General features: G+C 38.6%; 1 pseudogene; it reads left to right on the top strand.

Annotated features, from left to right (window-relative positions):
- Positions 1–1399: 1399 nt before the first annotated feature.
- On the top strand, positions 1400–3793 carry LOC120561753 (annotated as a pseudogene).
- Positions 3794–6000: the final 2207 nt, after the last annotated feature.

Below are 6000 nucleotides of genomic sequence, written 5' to 3'. Positions count from 1 at the left end.
CGTGCACTGTGGGTAAAGTAGCAGCCCCTCCAGATACTACTGTATATTTATATTTATGTATATTATTTGTGTTTTTTGCAATGTGAGATGCTTCTGATGCTTTACAACAGGTTTTAAAATTCCCAAATTCATTCTGACTGTTGTACTCTGCTCAACACATAGGGAATAATAAAATGTCATGTATTTGTTTCTCAGAGAAAACAGAGAGGAGCTGTCTTTTAACAGCACTGTGGATAGAATGGCAGCCAGCTCAGCTATATTTTAAATGATGATGTTGAGCAAATGGTTTTTTAAAGTGTGAGGCGGGCCTCCCCCCCCCCTGGAATCCAAATAGTTTCAGGTGAGGTTCAGTGAATGGTAGTGTTAAAATATGACTTTTAACAAAAGAAGATCATAAAGAATAGTCTAAATGTGTGTGGTGTTGCTGTTTTCTCCACTTTCCTAGAGTCAGAAACTAATCAATGCCTTATGAGAGACTTATTTGATGTACCTGGTGTAGTCTGAAGTTATGTCAAACAGCAATATGAGGCTGTTTTGGCTCAATTGTTGAGTGTCTATGGGATCAAATAACATTATCAGGATCCTATAGGCATCACAGTCTCAGACTTTGGAAACCCCTGACTTACAGTATTATGGAAAAGCAAAGGTTGTATTTTTAAACGGATGATTTGATTTTGTCTCATGGGTCTTCAGTCTCAGCAGAAAGATATTTGATTGTGATAAGAAGTCCCAGTTGAAAAGCTGGAGTTGAAATGTGAACTGCAGCAGCGTGAGGAGATGTTGCAGACAAACATTGAGGGTTAAATCCTTCACAATGACTCAGCATTAGCTGCTGACCAAACAACAACTCTGTCACAACTTTAAAGAGGAACTAAAAACATATGTTTATCTTTCAGAGGAAAACATAGAAGAAGCTAGCTATTTTAATGTACCAGCATGCACTGTGGATAAAGTGGCAGCCCTCCAGGTACATTTTACACATTCAGAATTGTTAAACATGAGATTTATTTATTAATATTATTATATAAAATTAATATTATGAGGACTCAACCAGAAATGCTGCACTTTAAACTTCTTATGCATGTCATGTATGCAACAGACGGGGGGGGGCATAAAAGTGATAAAACAATCTCCTCTGGCTCTTTTGTCCTTACTCCTTTCCGACCCTTCCAGTTTCAAGTAAACTGATGGACAAATGTCCACACAGCAAAAGGAGACTGAATGTGATTTAGAGCCTAATGTTCAATCAGAATTACAACACCACTATCAATGTGCGGAATATTGAAGTTTAACATATAAACATATACATATTATATAAAGAAATGTGATAGTGATGGAGATTTAAAATATTTGTGTTTAAAAGCTCAGCTCTTTTTTTTCTCTGTAAGACGTCAAATGTATTCACATCACCTTTGACTGTTAAATCAACATCATTAAGTCAACTGAGTTCTTCTTTTTCTCTCAGACCAGAGGTCTCTCTTCTTCTCTCAGTCTTTTCCACTGATAGCAGTGTGTTGGCTGATACTGTTAGTCATCATGGGCCTTCGTATCCACTGTGAGTACCACTGTCTTAGCTTGTTGTTGGTAGTCCTTATTTAAAGGACAGGTTCACATTCTGTCAAGTCTGTCTCATGCCCATATGTACATAGAAACAGTTTTCTTGCTGTAGTACTTCTCCTCTTCATACTTGCTCTGTGCAAAGATGTATTCAAAGGTTTATCAGAAGCTAACATGAGGCTTCAACAGTCTGAGTTAAGCCCTATTCGCACGGGATAAGTATTACCTGGGGACCTCTTGTAGTTTATAAATTACCCCCCACACGTCTGTATTTCGTCTGGCGCATTCACACGGGATAACTGAAGTCTGTATTTTACTCAAATTTACAGACATTATCCCCCGGATATGATGTCAAAACTTTTCATTTATAATTGACAACGCAGCCAGTTAGACCCCAAATCACAGAGATGCCGATTCGCACGGGACTAATATTATCACAGGACCTCCGTTTTCGGCGAAATATGGTAGGTCATTTGCGGGGGAATTATTACTTTACAAATTACAGACATGACCGATTCGCACGGGATTAAGATCACAGACAACCTCTGCGATTATTACAAATGACTGGAGGTCACCAGGTAATACTTATCCCGTGCGAATAGGGCTTTAGAGAAATCAAGTGTGTTTCATTTAAAGTTACAAACTTTTTTGTACAAAGTTCACTCTGTTTTCCCAGACAAGATTTCTGCAGCAGAGTGATAGAAACACATAGAGGACATTTAATGATTAAAAACTTATTTTGACAGACTTAGACTCAAGTAGCACTGTGGACTCTGTCCTCTATCTCTTACATTGGAAGTGCATTAGAAAGGGATTTCTTATTCACCAGAATGAACAGGAGGAATGATCAGAGCAAGAAAACCCAGTTTCAGTGTTCATGTAACACCTAACTGTTTATAAGATAGATTTGAAACACGTGAATCCATCCTGTAATGGATGGATGTATATTATAATAATGTAAACAAGGTGCATGACTAATACAATGAAAACTACATTATCACTATAATTAAGAAGCTAATTTTCATTTTGCAGTTGACACACTAAGTCATCAGAGTGATGAAAGTGAGCTGATGGCTGCCAATCATAACCTGACAAACCTCAACAACAAACTCAGCTTAGATAATGAGAAGTTGAGGAGGGACTACAACAATCTGACAGTCCAGTTGGGCAGCCTGACAAACCTCAACAAACTCAGCTTAGATAATGAGAAGTTGAGGAGGGACAACAACAATCTGAAAGAACAAATAAAAGACATGGAGATCAGTCGAGCTCAGTGGAGCATTGATGCCTACTGCCCCCAAACAAATAATGGTATGTTCAGATCCCATTAATTAGGTTGAAAAATTATCAATAATAATCTTAATATCATATTGCAGTAATGTTGTTTATTGGTTGGTCTCTGTTGTTTCAATGAGACAGTGTAAAGCCTGTCAGGAAGGCTGGTTCCTCATTGGGTCTACCTGCTATGTGTATCATGATGCTCATCCTCCTGATCAGAAAACCTGGGAAGAAGCTCGAGAAGACTGCAGAGGAAAGGGTTCAGATCTGGTTGTTGTACATAGTCCAGAGGATCAGGTAATGAGAAAACTGTGGACATTTTTATGAAACAATTATTAAATTGAAATGTATTTTCTGTATCTGAACACACTGAGTCTGTACACTAAAAAAAAAAAAAAACTGAAAGAAAAGAAACAAAAACCTTAAAACATTACAAAAACACAACAAAGAACATTAAAAACCTGTAACTGTAAATAGACATTTTGAAAAAAAAATGTAATTGTTTTCACAGAAGACCATTTCATATTTATTTTAGGTTCCCAAATATTAATATTTTACGTTCTATGGTAAACTGTTAAATTCAAGTTATACATTTCTTAGATTAGATCAAATATGGTTTTACTGGTGTAACTATCCTTTATTATATATGTAGAAGCAAAACAGGTCACAAGCTACAAACTATTTTCTTTATTGAAAATGACTGTTTTTACAAGAAAGGTATTTTACAGCATTTCTTTGGTGTCCCAGCTGCCAGATTATTAAATTTTTTGCAGGATTTTTTTTAACATTGTAGATCACAGTGTGATTGTTATAGTGTTTAAATATCTGATAACTGTTTCTCTCTTCTCAGAATTCACTCAATAGATTCACCCTGGATAGTTCAGGAACTGATGGATACTGGTTTGGCCTGAGAGCTGAAGGTGGGAGATGGAAGTGGATTGATGGAAGTGATCTGACTGTAAGGTAAGAGACACATTCCTAAACACTTTGAATCATAACATCAGCCTTGATCTAAACATCATTATCTTCCCTCAGCTACTGGACACAACCACCTCCTCCTGCTACTGATGGTCAGTGTGTAATGTCTGTCCAGAACGTAGGATGGATGTCAGTGAACTGTACTGAGAAAAAACAATGGATCTGCAAAATGAAGGCTTTATCCGTTTAAACACTGCAGTCAAAGTCTGCATGATATCAAATGGCTTATTAATACCCAACTATGAAGAACATTTTTCAAAGCCGTTTTTCACTCATTTCAATAGTCACAAGCTTCAGTCTGACGGGACAGCCAGCTGGTGGCAGCCGGGATCGCCACCCTGCTGGCTGCCAGTGATGCTCACAGACACCGCTGTCAGCAGGAAGTCTCTCAATAGAATCATGGACAAGTTGATTTCTTGAAATATGGCTCGTTTTCCATTTGAACATTTTTGTCATCAATATTAACAAGGTTTAAAATTACCCATTTTTCAAATTTGGAAAAATCAGAAATCAAATGAACGAAAAAGTTTAAAAAAAATTATAGAAAATAGTTCGTTTGTTTTTAGCCTACATCAGTTTCTATCATGTGAAATAAAAGGCCAAGCCAGCCTGGTGGCGAAGCTGCAGACAGACTCTCAACACTGTGCTCCCAACAGTCAGCTCCCCCTGCTGTTCATAAGGTGCCTCTGCATCCCTTTCATTTCAGGCCCTCCACCTGTCTTTGGGCCACGCCTCCTCTTTTACATTGACATGTGTCAAGTCCAAATTAAAAGCCAATGTTAAATTGAAATCGAAAAGCCAAATATTAAATCCAAATGGATAAGCCAAATGGAAAATAAAAAATATATATTTTTAATTTGATCTCGCTTTCAATTTGAATTATTAATAAATATTTCCTCCATACATTATGGCTAAGCATGCACCCTTAAAATAGCTTCTGAACTATGCGCCACTGACTTTAGACTAGGTTTTTCCTGGTCTGTGGCGGAATTATTTCTGAAACTGCAAAATAGCATTAGGGAACGTTTGCGCCGGAACACGCCTCCTTTTTTTGCTGAACCGCCCCCGGGAGCGCAAGTTCATTCCCTAATTTGCCGACATAAGTCTGTGGAGGGAAAAGTCCGCTGTGCGTCGGGTGCAAAATATGAATTATACATCCGTCAGTGTATAAAGTAAATTGCGCTGGGTGCAAGATAGGGCCTGTTTAGGAGGGTTCAGGTTTAGAGGTTGATTGCCATCGTCATGGGGCATCGGTCAGAATGCATGAATAAGCCAGAGAGAATTTCAGTCTATTCAATGAAGATTTATTTAGCAAAGGGTGAGGCAAATGATACTGGATAACATAACAGACACACATGGGTTGGAGAATCTGGGAAGAAACAAAATAGAAATTACAACTTAACAAAACAAATATCCTCACATGATAATCATAAAGTAACAAAATAAAGCTGTCATGCAAATATCAAACAGGTTATCAAGAACTAAGGTGCAAAGTAAACTTCATCTTACCAGCTGCCACCCCACGTGAAGGTGTTGAAGAGACTGACTGAGAGTGAGTGCAGTCTTAAATAAGGAGTGACCAGGTGAACTCAATCAGGTAATCAGAGGGGAAGCAAAGCCAGTGATGAAGACAGGGGAGAAAAGGAAGTGAGGTAAGTGTGAAAAGAAAGTGTCAAAATAAGATAAAAATAGGGATCTTTACTACAGGGCCCATGGTGTGTCTGACTGACACCAGCATTTAGGAAAATACAGTGAATGGCCTGAAGGGACACTAAACTGTTTATTATCAATAACTTTAAGGGCCCTATCTTGCACTCAGCGCAATTGCCTTTGTACACCGACGCATGTATCATTCCTATTTTGCACCCGACGCACAGCGGACTTTTCCTTCCACAGACGCAGCTCGGTAAATTAGGGAATATATTTGCGCTCCTGGGGAGCGGTTGCAAAAGAGGAGGCGCTGTTCCGGGCAAAACGTTACTTTGTGCTATTCTGCAGTTTCAGAAAACAATTCCGCCACTGACCAGGAAAAACCTGGTCTAAAGTCAGTGGCGCTAGTCTAAAGTCAGTAGCGCGTTATTCAGATGCTATTTTAGGGCGCATGCTTGGCCATAATGTAGCGTGTGCACAACGCGCATACACTTCTCTCATCTAAATGGATGCAGCAGTTCCCATTTTTGCAAACCA

The sequence above is a fragment of the Perca fluviatilis genome, chromosome 7 (genome assembly GCF_010015445.1).
Source record: "Perca fluviatilis chromosome 7, GENO_Pfluv_1.0, whole genome shotgun sequence".
Classification (NCBI taxonomy): domain Eukaryota; kingdom Metazoa; phylum Chordata; class Actinopteri; order Perciformes; family Percidae; genus Perca; species Perca fluviatilis.
This window is presented reverse-complemented; position numbering and strand designations above follow the sequence as displayed.